Source organism: Schistocerca piceifrons, chromosome 7, assembly GCF_021461385.2.
Source record: "Schistocerca piceifrons isolate TAMUIC-IGC-003096 chromosome 7, iqSchPice1.1, whole genome shotgun sequence".
Lineage (NCBI taxonomy): Eukaryota > Metazoa > Arthropoda > Insecta > Orthoptera > Acrididae > Schistocerca > Schistocerca piceifrons.
The window spans coordinates 346669872-346683859 of NC_060144.1; positions in this window are offsets into that span (position 1 = coordinate 346669872).

Sequence of the window (13988 nt, forward strand, 5' to 3'; positions counted from 1 at the left end):
CTTAATAAAGTATTGGTCCACTTTCGGAATGTTGTGCAACATCGATTCTGCAGGAAATGTATTCGGACAAGTCCCTTCTTGTTTAATGAGGTAATTGATAATAACAGATGTCAATGCACAGGTGATAGAAATCCCGGAAATTGCAGGCTGGAGTTTTGAGGAAACAGAGTTTGGGGTGTATAGTATTCCACAAGTTTTTCATCACGTTCACATCAGGCGTAACTGGGGGCTGAGACACGAACAGAACTTCACTTGAACCCCTCAAACTATTGTTGCACAATTCTGGACTTGTGCCATAGCCAGTTATCCAGCTGAAGAATCCATTTCCATATGGGGAGACATCAAGCATGAAGTGATGTAGGTAGTCCGTAATAATGTTCTTGTTGTCTACAGCTATCTGTGTTTATGATTACTGACACAGATATGATGAAAGGATGGTAAAAAGTAAATTCGTAAGGTATTGGTGGGTGGGTGACCTTGATGGGCAAGTTCAGTCGTCAAACATTTCTCTGTCCTTTGCCCTCAATGCCACCTACTCGTTGCAAAGTTTGAGAGTTGTGTATTTAAGCTAATGTTAGAAATATAGAGACTAAGAGCAAATTGAGACGCGTATAGCACGTGTGACGTGACATGACACTACATCGCGACGCGCACGTTCCGCCCTTGTCGCACTGGTCCAGCGCATAAAGCGACGCGTACACATACTTCCACGCGTCGATTGGCGATGCTCTCCGCTGACAGAACCGAAGCGCGTGCACCCATTTACCTTTCTCAAACGATTTTACAGAAACTTTACACTGAAAACATTTGATTTTTGCCTTATTTGTAGCGTTATGTTTCAGCTTCGTGGCGAAGTGGCCATCATCTCGCTAATGGTCATGCTTATTGTGATATACACATTTTAGTAAGACACTACGCAAAACTCAAGAAGTTTGCAATGAAAAAAGGGGTCGCTATGATTTTGCGGTTGGTGCGTATTACACCATATGTCGCTGGGTATAAAATTCAGCTAACATACTGGTTTAGAATTGGGAGGAGGTCCCTGTCTGTCTGCGAGAAAATGGACCATATGTAGCGCGTTCACTCCCGACCTAACGCCCAAGCGAATGAAATATTCTTACATCCCTTGTATCTCCTAATCCGCTAGAGACATCGAAACGAGACTTTGGAGAATAATAGCGCACAATGAGGAGAGTACTTTGCCAGTTTGGAAACACACTGAACTTTCCTCTCTATGGCGAAATATCAGTAATTACACTTCCATTTTTATTTTTTTCACTCCAGTGACTGTATATTCTTAAGAGTTATCGACAGCTAGTGGTACAATATTTTCCTAATATGAAAGTAAACATGAAATTCCTTCTCTTATGTTACCACAGGCCGTCACAATGAGGTTTATCGTAAGCTATCGAGCTCTTTGGTCGCCAATTACTTGTTTAATCAGACACTCTGTTTCAGAATACTGTCACAATAGCTGCTGCAAAAATGAGTTTCTGCAAATTATATTGTGTTTTGGCAAAAGAAGTACTCGCAAATCTGTCAACAAGAGAAATTTCGCCGTTACTCGTAAATGGTGATACTTCTTCGAATGAGAAAAGGTTAACAATTCAAACAAAAATAAATCGCCAATTCTGTTGGAATTATGGTTGAATCCCGTAACCCATCGTATTTTTAACACTGAGTGACTGGAATGGAATCATACCTAAGGATTTTATTCCTTTTCTTCATCTGAGCAGTATCAAACTAATGAAGAGCGTACCCTTCAGGCGGAATGACATGCACATGCCTGATGCTGGTAACTCATCTACGCCTTGCCAAACTGATAATGCATGATTCGCGGATGGTTGGTTGGTTGGTGGGGGTTGATGGGGTCAGACTACAAAGGCCATCGGTCCCTTTTTCCACGATCATGAAACACCCACAAGGTACAAAAACAAGCAGCGAAGATGACAATGGAGGACACAGAACAAGACAGACATAGACAAAGACCAGAAAAGAGGATTTAAAAACACTCAGAGTGTTTCAGTGGTTGGCCGACCATGGAAACAAAAAAAGGTAAAGCCAACAACCAAGAGACACACTAACAAACCCAATCTAAAACCATAGGCCAAGGTCCAGACTCAACACAAAAAAAACCTCAAATCGAGTGATAAAAGCCCCTGGTCGAATAAAACTCAAAACGAAGCCTGCCACTGCAGAGTCATCTGTTAAAAGTGCAGGGAGCGTATGAGGCAGCGCAAACGTCTGCCTGAGTGCAGTTAAAAGCGGACGGTCCAGCAAAATGTGGACCACAGCGATATAGAGGTGGGTCCTTGCAGCGCAATAAATAACCGTGCGTCAGTCAAGTGCGGCCAATGCGTAGCCGGCAGAGGACAACGGAGTCCTAGCGAGAGGCCCACAACGAGGAGTGCTACGCACCGGTAGTCTCCTTGACGATCCGAAGCTTGTTGGATGAAGGGAGTGTGCACTATTCATCACCCCAGGTGACTAGGACCTTCTCCCGCAAAACTGACCGGAGATCACACTCCCAAAGGCCAATCTCCAGAGCTGGTGCGCTGATAGCGTGTTTGGCCAGCATGTCAACACGTTCATTACCCAGGATGCCGACATGACCTGGGGTCCACACAAAGACCACGAAGCGGCCACAATGGATAAGAGTATGGAGGGACTCTTGGACAGCCATCACCAGATGAGAGCTAGGAAAACACTGGTCGATAACTCGTAAACTGCTCAGGGAGTCACTACAGATAACGAAGCACACACATGAGCAGGAGTTGATATACGAGGTGCATTCAAGTTCTAAGGTCTCCGACTTTTTTTCTAATTAACTACTCACCCGAAATCGATGAAACTGGCGTTACTTCTCGACGTAATCGCCATGCAGACGTACACATTTTTCACAACGCTGACGCCATGATTCCATGGCAGCGGCGAAGGCTTTTTTAGGAGTCTGTTTTGACCACAGGAAAATCGCTGAGGCAATAGCAGCACGGCTGGTGAATGTGCTGCCACGGAGAGTGTCTTTCATTGTTGGAAAAAGCCAAAAGTCACTAGGAGCCAGGTCAGGTGAGTAGGGAGCATGAGGAATCACTTCAAAGTTGTTATCACGAAGAAACTGTTCCGTAACGTTAGCTCGATGTGCGGGTGCGTTGTCTTGGTGAAACAGCACACGTGCAGCCCTTCCCGGACGTTTTTGTTGCAGTGCAGGAAGGAATTTGTTCTTCAAAACATTTTCGTAGGATGCACCTGTTATCGTAGTGCCCTTTGAAACGCAATGCGTAAGGATTACGCCCTCGCTGTCCCAGAACATGGACACCATCATTTTTTCAGCACTGGCGGTTACCCGAAACTTTTTTGGTGGCAGTGAATCTGTGTGCTTCCATTGAGCTGACTGGCGCTTTGTTTCTGGATTGCAAAATGGCATCCACGTCTCATACATTGTTACAACAGATGAAAAGAAAGTCCCATTCATGTTGTCGTTGCGCGTCAACATTGCTTGGCAACATGCTACACGGGCAGCCATGTGGTCGTGTCAGCATTCGTGGCACCCACCTGGATGACAGTTTTCTCATTTTCAGGTCGTCATGCAGGATTGTGTGCACAGAACCCACAGAAATGTTAACTCTGAAGGCGATCTGTTCAACAGTCATTCGGCGATCCCCCAAAACAATTCTCTCCACTTTCTCGATCATGTCGTCAGACCGGCTAGTGTGAGCCCGAGGTTGTTTCAGTTTGTTGTCACACGATGTTCTGCCTTCATTAAGCTGTCGCACCCATAACGCACTTTCGACACATCCATAACTCCATCACCACATGTTTCCTTCAACTGTCGATGAATTTCAATTGGTTTCACACCACTCAAATTCAGAAAACGAATGATTGCATGCTGTTCAAGTAAGGAAAACGTCGCCATTTTACGTATTTAAAACAGTTCTCATTCTCGCCGCTGGCGGTAAAATTCCATCTGCCGTATGGTGCTGCCATCTCTGGGACGTATTGACAATGAACGCGGCCTCATTTTAAAACATTGCGCATGTTTCTATCTCTTTCCAGTCCGGAGAAAAAAAAATCGGAGGCCTTAGAACTTGAATGCACCTCGTACTACAGGGTGCAAGAGATGGCAATGAGCTATGCAGTGAAAACACTGCAGCCATCCAGCAATGAGCGTTGTTCAGATTGTTCCCCAAGAGTAAAAGCATACCCAACTCGGCCAACATCAATTGAACTGTCAGTATAGATTTCGGCTGAGCTGGGAAACGTGGCAAAGATGGAAAGAAAGTGTTGGCAGAGGCCTTCAGGAGGGACTGAGTCTTTTGGGCCTTGTGCCAAGCCCAGCTGAAGGCATGACAGAGCACACGCCATGGGGGTAGACATATACGGGCCCGGAAAAGAGGTGGAAGAGGAAAAAACTCAAGCCCAGAGAGAAGAGAGCGCATGAAAACCACAATCAGACGTCCTGACAGGGGCATCCATTTGGGAAGATGGACGACGAAGATGGGGAACAGGACAGAGTAATTTGGATGCCCAGGCAAGGTACAAACATGTACTGCATAAGAGGTCAGTAATCGTTGGTGCCAGATCCACAATGGAGGGACACCAGCCTCCACTAGGATGCTGTTTACAGGGCTTGTGCAGAAGGCTCCAATTGCGAGTCGGATCCCATAATGAAGTATGGGGTCAAGCAACTGCAACACAGAAGGCGATGCCGAACTGTAAACCAGGCTCTCATAATCGAGATGGGACTGAATCAATGCCTGATACAGTTGTAGAAGGGTAGACCGATCAACACCCCAGCTGGTGTGGCTCAAGCAACGAAGAGCATTAAGTTGGCGCCAGCACGTTTGTTTAAACTGCCGAATATGATGTAGCCAAGTCAACTGGGTATTGAAAACCAAGCTCAAAAACCGATGCATCTCCACCATTAGCTAGAGGTTCACCATCAAGATAAAGCCATGGCTCAGAGTGAACAGTGCTATGTCAGCAGAAATATATGACGCAAGTCTTGGCAGCCGAGAACAGGAAGCTGTGTGTGATGGCCCAAGATTGCACCCTGCAGATAGCACCCTGTAGCTCCCGTTTAGCAACTGCAATGCCAGAGGAGCTATATTACAGGCAAAAGTCATCAGCATACAAAGAAGCTGATACAGGCATTCCTACAGCTGCAGCTAACCCATTGATAGCAACTAAAAAGAGTCAGACAAAACAGAGACTTGCAGGACCCCATTCTCCTGGACTTGGGAGGTACTATGGGAGGTAACAACTTGTACGTGGAAGGAACGAAGCGACAGGAAATTTTGAATAAAAATTCGGGAGTGGGCCCCTAGGACCCCACCCATGAAGCTTGCTGAGGATGTGATGTCGCCATGTTGTATCATATGCCTTCCACGTGTCAAAAAAGATGGCAACCAGATGCTGACGGCAGGCAAAGGCCATATGGATGACAGATTCCAGGCAGACCAGATTATCAATGGCAGAGTGGCCCTTACGGAACCCACCCTCAGATGGAGCCAGAAGGCCCCGAGACTCAAGTAGCAAACCCAAACTCTGGCTCACCACGTGTTCAAGCAAATTGCTTGGAACAGTAGTGAGGATAATGAGGCGATAGCTGTTCACCTCCAGTGAGTTCTTGCCAGGTTTCAACATAGGGACAATGATGCTTTCCCACCACTGTGATGGTAATTCACCCTCAACCCAGATACAATTGTAAAGGTCTAGGAGGCGTCACTGGCAGTTCACCGAGAGGTGTTTGAGCATTTGATAGTGGATGTGATCCAGCCCGGGAGCCATAACAGGGCAAGCAGTGAGGGCTCTTTAGAATTCCCACTCACTAGATGGGGTATTGTTCAATTCAGGGTGGCGCTTATGGAATTAAAGGCTTCGACATTCCAACCACTCTTTCAAGGAGCAGAAGGCCAGTGGGTAATTCGTACAAGTGGAACTCTGAGCATAATGTTCTGCTAAGAGTTCTGCAATTGTGTCTGATTCAGTATAGGCTGCTCCATTCAGGGAAATCCCAGGGACGCTGATGGGGGTCTGATAGCCATGGAGTCACCTAATGTTGGCCGAAACCTGCAATGGAGAGGTACAGATGCCAAATGGTGGAGACATACCTTTCCCAGCACTCCTGCTTCCGTCAGTGAATAAGGCATCAGGCTCAGCCACCGACCTGCTTAAATTCAATGAGGTGGTCAAGTGACAGGTGCCACTTATGACGTTGGAGGACCCGCCTGTGATCGCAAATTGCCTCAGTGATCTCTGGTGACCAGTAAGACACAGTCCGGCGCCGAGGGGACCTAGAGGAACAGGGAATTTCAGATTCCGCTGCAGAAACATTGCCGGAGCTGACCGTGTGAACTACAACATCAATGGCGTCATGAGAAAGGACTCAGTAGGGACAATGGATGCAAACGAGTCCCAGTCAGTCTTATTCAAAGCCCATCTGGGGAGACGCCCAGGTGAGTGACGCTGGGGCATTGACAGAAAGATCGGAAAGTGGTCACTACCGCACAAGTCATCATGCACACTCTACTGGACAAACAGTAGAAGGCCAGGGCTGCAGACTGAAAGGTTGATGGCTGAGTACTGAAATGTGTGGAGGCAACATCATTTAAAAGAGAAAGGTCGAGCTCTGCCAATACTTGCTCAATGACAGTGCCAGGGTTATGGATGTTGCAGGCGTCCTGTAACAGAAAAGGTGGCGGCAGTTGGGCTATCAGTGCAGCCAATACATGTTGTGGGACATCACCATCTGGTGGAAGATAGATACTGCAGACGGTAACAGCCTGAGGCATCCACACCCTAACAACAACAGCCTCTAAAGTCGTTTGAAGAGGCACACACTCGCTGTAAAGAGAGTTAAGGATGTAGATGCAGACTCCACCAGGCACCCTCTCATAAGCTGCCCAGTTGTTATAATAACCATGATAGCCACAGTGGGCGGGGCTTCACAATGCTGGAAACCAAGTTTCCTGGAGAGCAATGCAAAAGAAAGGGTGATGTTGTCAGAGCTCAGCAAGTTGGTGGAAAAACCACTACAGTTCCACTGGAGAATGACATTGTCCATGGCGGAAAAAGGCATAAAGTGACCAAGGAGGCAGATTAGGCTGCTGGGTCATCTACCGCCACAGAAGGAGAACCTCAATCAAGGACTATTGCATCTGAGGAAGAGGCGAGATTGAGGTCATCAGGGGACGCCAAAATCTGCAAATCTTCCTCAGATGCAGGCGGCACAGAGGCAACCTGAACCTCTTCCATCACACCAGCTATTTCTTCTTCAACTTCTTCTTCTTCTTCCTCTGCTCCTATCCCTGTTCCTCAGGTGCAAGCTGGGGTGGGGGGTGAGTCTCAGAAGGAGGGCCAGGGACGGACAAAGAGTGGCAAGCTCTGCGATCTGACACTCCCAGCACCTTGAGCCAGTGACAGATGTCAGCTGTCCAGCTGTCATGCTGGAGGATACCTTAGAAGGTAGACTTCCAAGGTACCTTTCCCACATGAAAGAAGCCAGAGGAGGCTGGTGTACCTCGGGGGGGGGGGGGGGGGGGTTGGGGTCTGATATCCCTGTCGATTTGGGGGGTAGGTCTCCCAAAGGAAGTACCTTGGGAGCACCAGAAGAAGCAGTGTCCCCCATCACAGACATGGGGGAAGAGTCAGGTCAGCGCTGAGGGCCCACTGCAGGCTTAACAGCCACAGGACAGCCGTCGCCACTGGAGGCAACGAAGTTGCAGTCACAGCAGATGATTTAGTCATCTGCACAGGATGACGCCGTTCATATTTCCTCTTCGCATCCTGGTAGGTGAACCTGTCCAGTGTTTTTTCTTCCATGATTCGTCGCTCCTTATGGAGAACAGGGTAGTTAGGTGAACAGGGGGAGTGGTGCTTCCCACAGTTGACACAAGTGGGAGAAGACATACACGGAGTACCCAGGTGCAGAGGATGACCGCAATTCCTGCAAGTCGCTCTGGGAGTACAAGATGACATGTGACCAAACTTCCAACACTTGAAGCACCGCATGGGGGGAGGGACGTGTGGTTTCACATCACAACACTAAACAATCAACTTGACCTTTTCAGGTAACGAGTCACCCTAAAATTCCAAAAAGAAGGCACTGGTGACAACCTTGTTGTCTTTGGGTCCTCTACGCATGCGCTGGAGAAATGGGACACCCCGTCGCTCTAAGTTGACATGTAGCTCCTCATCAGACTACTAAAGGAGGTCGCGATGGAAAAAAAGAACCCGGACCAAGTTAACGCTTTTATGGGGAGTAAACGAGATGGGAATATCACCCAGCTTGTCAAAGGCGAGCAACGTCCGCGACTGGGTTGGGGTGGCCACCTGGATTAAAATCGCCCCGCTGCGCACCTTAGACAACGCCGCCATTTCCCAAACCTACATTAGAGGTCTCTCCATCAGTCCTGCAGCAAACTAGGTACCGAGGCCAATACAGCACACGAGATCGAGTCGTCCTACAGTCCTCCCAATGCATGGCCAGGAGGGGAACGATCATGAATCTTATGCTGCAGCATCAAATTCATTTTGTACACGCTTAAAGACTGCTGGGGCCGAGCGACCACACCTTGATTCGATTTAACCCGTTTCATTGCGGGTCATCCGTCCTGATGCCACCCACTCTCACCAGGGCTCTCCTCAGAGGCGCCACCCAGCCTCAGCAAGGGCCACCTGGCGGGATGGCCATTACTGGGAGTCCTGATGCCACAGAAGGATGGGCACCTACTCGTTGGCATACGCGGGGAGGTCTCAGCTCTGGCATCAGCAGTGCGATCTCTGTGTTGTCAGGGGGCTACCACCAAGAGGGTACATGACAGCCCCACCACAACGGACTGGCGGGTGCCGAAATGGTCCAGACTTGTCGTGGGCGCGAAGGATGGTATGGCGAAGGAGACGAGAAGCACGCAACCCATAAGACACTGGGTGCAAAACCCGCTACACAACAATAAGTAGCATGGAAGATCTTGGTGCATGATGAACAAACAAAAAACACCATATATGGCGTCATTCCCCAAATGGCGCGCACTAGCAACAGAAATTTGGAACAGATGGAGGTAAAACCCAAGAGAGGACCAACACATAAGGGCCAAAACGTGTAAGACTCGTTTTAGTCGCCTCGTACGACAGGCGGGAATAGCGCCGGCCAGTTCTAACACCACGAACCCGCAGGTGGGGATTCGCGAATAAAATAGTTGTTATCGATAAAAGTAAACAACTGATACGTGGCACAACCCTATGGTGGTGTATCGTCAGCAGCTGAGAATAATACGCGCGAAGGAATGCGGAAGCTAGTCAAGTGCGCACTGTGAGCGGAAGAGTTCACGTTGTTCGAAAAACATCGTCATATAAGTAGACCTGTTTCTATCAGCAATACATTTCAACAAATTAAATATATCAAATCTTCTAGGCGCGCAGTCCAGAACCGTGCGACTGCCACGGTCGCAGGTTCGAATCCTGCCTCGGGCATGGATGTGTGTGATGTCCTTAGGTTAGTTAGGTTTAAGTAGTTCTAAGTTCTAGGGGACTGATGACCTCAGAAGTTAAGTCCCATAGTGCTCAGAGTCATTTGTATGATTAGTTTATTAATGCTGTTGGTGTGTCTGAACCCACTGTGTGGTATCGGTAGCAACGATGCCAAGGCGTATTAAAGTGATTAGGTTGGCACTACGACAGACACCGACGACAGCGCCCTCTTGTCGGTGTTGTGCAGATCTACGAGATCCGCTCCTGATTCACTCCATTTGATGAATAGCAGACGGCCGGGACACTTCGCACCTCATTGCATAGTTATGTATTCTTTTTGCTAGAGTAAAGGTGATTTAAATTCATACTGCAGTACCGACGTGTATTACCTTCTCCTGCTCCTACCCACGCGCCGCCTTCCAGGCGGGATACAAAACACTGAAAAACTTTATCTTGTCACGACGAGCCAATTAAAACATAATTATTCGTGAAGGCTTCTCGATTGTTTCTAGCCTGCAGTGGAAATTAGATATCCACATTCACGTAGTATAATGTCTCTTATTAGACCCACATCCACATAATGATAATGAAACTTACGCACTTCATATCTCGGACCCTTTTTGCCAGGAGCACAGATACCTGTGGAAATGACGTCTTTCCAACTTTTTGTAACAGTGTAATATTTATGGCTTAGTCAGCCATCATATTAGGCTCCAAGAAGCTGTTCTCAGAGCAGTGAAGATGCAAGAAGTCTATAGATGACGGAATTTGGTGTGAGGTACCTGTGACAGATGTTAGATTCGGTACCATTCCCGTGAGAAAGACCGCCTGCGTAAATGCTACTACTCTGTGATTGGCTGCTGTGTTCGGAGCAAGGGCGCCAAAACGTTAAAGTATAGTTATTATTATTAGTTAAACTACTCATTGGAATGTCTCCACTTTTTAATATAAATATCTCTCAACAGCTGACTATCAATCAGTCATTTTAGAATTATTAAAAACAATTTAAATCAAAAACAAAAGACTGACGAAATTGCAGACAAAGAACTTCGGAAGCGTTCGGGTCACGCCTTATGGCGCGCGAACTGTTTCGGGCTGTTCGTCACTCTGGATTAGGCAGTCGAGATGAACAGACATGTTGTCTGTCGTAGGATGTGATTCCAATTTTTTATTTAAGTTCCTGTTCGTCTCTCTGGATTAGGTAGTAGAGAAGAATAGACATGTTGTCTATCGTAGGATGTGTTTCCAATTTTTTATTTAAGTTCCAGTTCGTCACTCTGGTTTAGGGAGTCGCGATGTAAAGTCATGTTGTCTGTGGCAGGATGTGTTTGCCAGTATTCAGTATTAAAAGATTCACTCCGGTAGTCATAAAGCATAGACACGTGACACAAATAGTGTAAAGATACATTTTCGTAAACATTGTGTTTGATCATGTACTTTGCTGTATCAGTAGGTGTTGTGTTAAGATCAGGGGTAGTCTTCTCGTGTGGCTATATTAAAATACGCGACTGGCATCCCAAAGAAGTGATACATTATTTCAGAACAGAACCTCGCTAAAAGTCAGTTTCAGCCTCAATATACAGAACCTACGACCTGCGTGCTGTTTTCTCCGCTGGGGACATCAACTTGAAGACAGCAGTTTAGTGAACTATAGCAGAACCTTCGTATTCCACAGAGTGCAGTGGAAACAACTAGGCGCCTCACGTGTACTGCATGCACAGAACAAATATGCTCAGTAACACGTCATCTGCAGTAATGCGGAGGAGGTAAAGGAGGATGATCGTTATTAACACCAACAATCAATACATTCTTCCTTTCTTGCCGTAACAGATCGTAGAGATACGTCAGCATTACATGCAGCAAGTAGATAACCTTGTTTTACTTTCCTGCCTTGCTTCTAGATCACATGATTTTATAACTTTCCTTACTTCCTTATTCACTGCCCTCACGATGAATCGTCTGTTCCTACGTACGATCTGAAAACATAGTGGAGGCAGAAGATATACTTCCAATGGCTAATGGCTCACCGGTTATTGAACTGTGCACTGATTTTGACAAACAATAAAACAAAAAAAGTGTACAGATATATGTAACTGAAAACTATTATGAACTAGCGAAAAGATATGGATCACATAAACGGCGGAAAACGAAACACTAATCGGTGTCAATAAAACTCATTATACTATAAGGCTGATTCTTCGGCTGGGCAATACTTCCGCTGCCCATAGGCGCTCTGCCGAAGTGAGCATATGGCAGGACTGCCTTCCCTCTCCCCGCCTCCCCCTCCCACTGTGCTTGCGTGACGCGCTGCGCGAGGAACTGTGCGGCAACCACAAAGCCGCGCGACCAGGCGCGGTCGCGTGTCGCGTCCCAGTCGGTCGCGTCGCAATTTGGGAGGTCCCATTTGAACCTTTGAAGATACAAAAACGCGCGCTGCGCTGCGCCGCGCCACGCGCGCTATACGCATCTAAAAAATTTGCGCCTAGCCTAATAAGTGTGTGTAGCTAAGTGTCACGTTTGTGTTGGACGATGATAGGAGAAGCTGAAGCCCAGTTCTGGAACATAACCTGCTCCTCTCCAATGGCACCATCAGGGCTTCTGGGGTTAACATCTCTATCTGACTGATAAATTACAGTCATTGGTTCAAATGGCTCTGAGCACTATGGGACTTAACATCTGTGGTCATCAGTCCCCTAGAGCTTAGAACTACTTAAACCTAACTAACCTAAGGACATCACACACATCCATGCCCGAGGCAGGATTCGAACCTGCGACCGTAGCAGTCGCGCGGTTCCGGACTGAGCGCCTAGAACCGCTAGACCACCGCGGCCGGCATTACAGTCATTCATTATACATGCTCTCACCTGGAATTTAATCCAGGACGTGGTGCAGTCTGGTGATGAGAAACATTACTTCACCACCAGTCCAACCTTTTGTTGTGAAGCAATTGGAGTATTCAGACAGGTAGCCATCCAAGTATTGGTCGTTTCCGACGTTACTTAACTTCGGTGATTTAACGAGAATCGGTGAATTCAACAATGCAAGGTCACTGGTCATGTTTCAAAGATCAATGTCTCCCATAACCTAATACTGTCACTACGGCCAGCGTCCATGGGACAGTTTGTGTACTGAGCAGTCGCCCACATGGATAACTGCGTATCCAGACAGGACCATCGACTTGGGGCAACAAGAACCGTCATTCATCCGACCACATAAAGAGTTTCCATTAATCCACAGTCCAGTCTTCAACTTGATTATCCCATTTTTGGTAAAATCGTAACTGAAGACATCACTGGATCAATATAAAAACCTCTGCACTTGTCTGCACCCAGCCGCTATAGTTGCGGTTATGAAAGTGAAATATGATCAGAGAGTCGAAAAGCACAGATACAACGAACACAGGCATTAATAACCAGTTCCAGGAGCCGTCAGTCTTCCAGAGGAAGCCCTTGCTCGATAACATCGCTGCAGTCAGTAACTGGAAGTATTTCGTGTCATGACCACAAATCAATTGAGACTTATCGGTTTCACTCCTCACAAAATTTCTTTGTCCCCGTCAGATGATAGTTGCCAGAAGTGAACACATTCCGCTGTTGACCTGTCCGTGCTTGTCTGTTAGACAGACTAGCTGCCGCATGTTATCAGCACAACGAATAGGTTGCTTTACTCCCGTCCAAGCAAAGCTATGCCCAGCCCAAGTAGGCTAAAGAAATCTTGCTAACCAGCCCGTCTTCCCGCTGTGCTACATTATGTCTCAGTATATTCTACACGTTTTCATTGTAGTGTTACGAACAAGTTTCGGTAGTCGATGAAAACTCTTTCGAACCCGAATAACACAAGACGAAGCTCAAAGAAATATATATTCATTTTCGGCAATTGTACGTCAAAAAATGTGGGTTTTATTTGTCCTATTTTTCCTTTCCAACGTATTTCCGAATTGCCTATTTATTTCGATATCAAAGTTTACGTGTGCAACATTTGTATTATTTCTTAATTTCCATATCAACCGTTACCTGTGAAAATTCACACTGTTTCGACTAGTACTAACTGTTCCCAGTTGGAGCTATCATCAGGTCATGTTTGGTTCATGTTTTCTGTCGTAAGCGAAACCGTCTCTGAAAGTCGAGATCGTTTATACTTGTAAACCTGAATAGGAGTAGCCGTGGTCTAGGGGTAGCGTCTTTGATTCATAATCAAAAACGTTTTCGGTCCCGCGTTCGATCCCCGCCACTGCCTAAAATTTGATAAATAATCAGCATTGGCGGCCGAAGACTTCCGGCATAAGAAGTCAGCCTCATTCTGCCAACGGCCTTGTCAAAGAGGGCGGAGGAGCGGATAGAGGTTCAGGGCACTCTCTTGTCCTAGGGGTGGGAAATTGCCCCTAAAGGCGGAAGAATCAGCAATGATCAACGACATGAGGATGCAGAAGGCAATGGAAACCACTGCATTAAAGACACGTAACGCGTATCCACAGCACATGTGGCCTGTAATTGAAGTAGTGTCATGATGATCTCTCCATT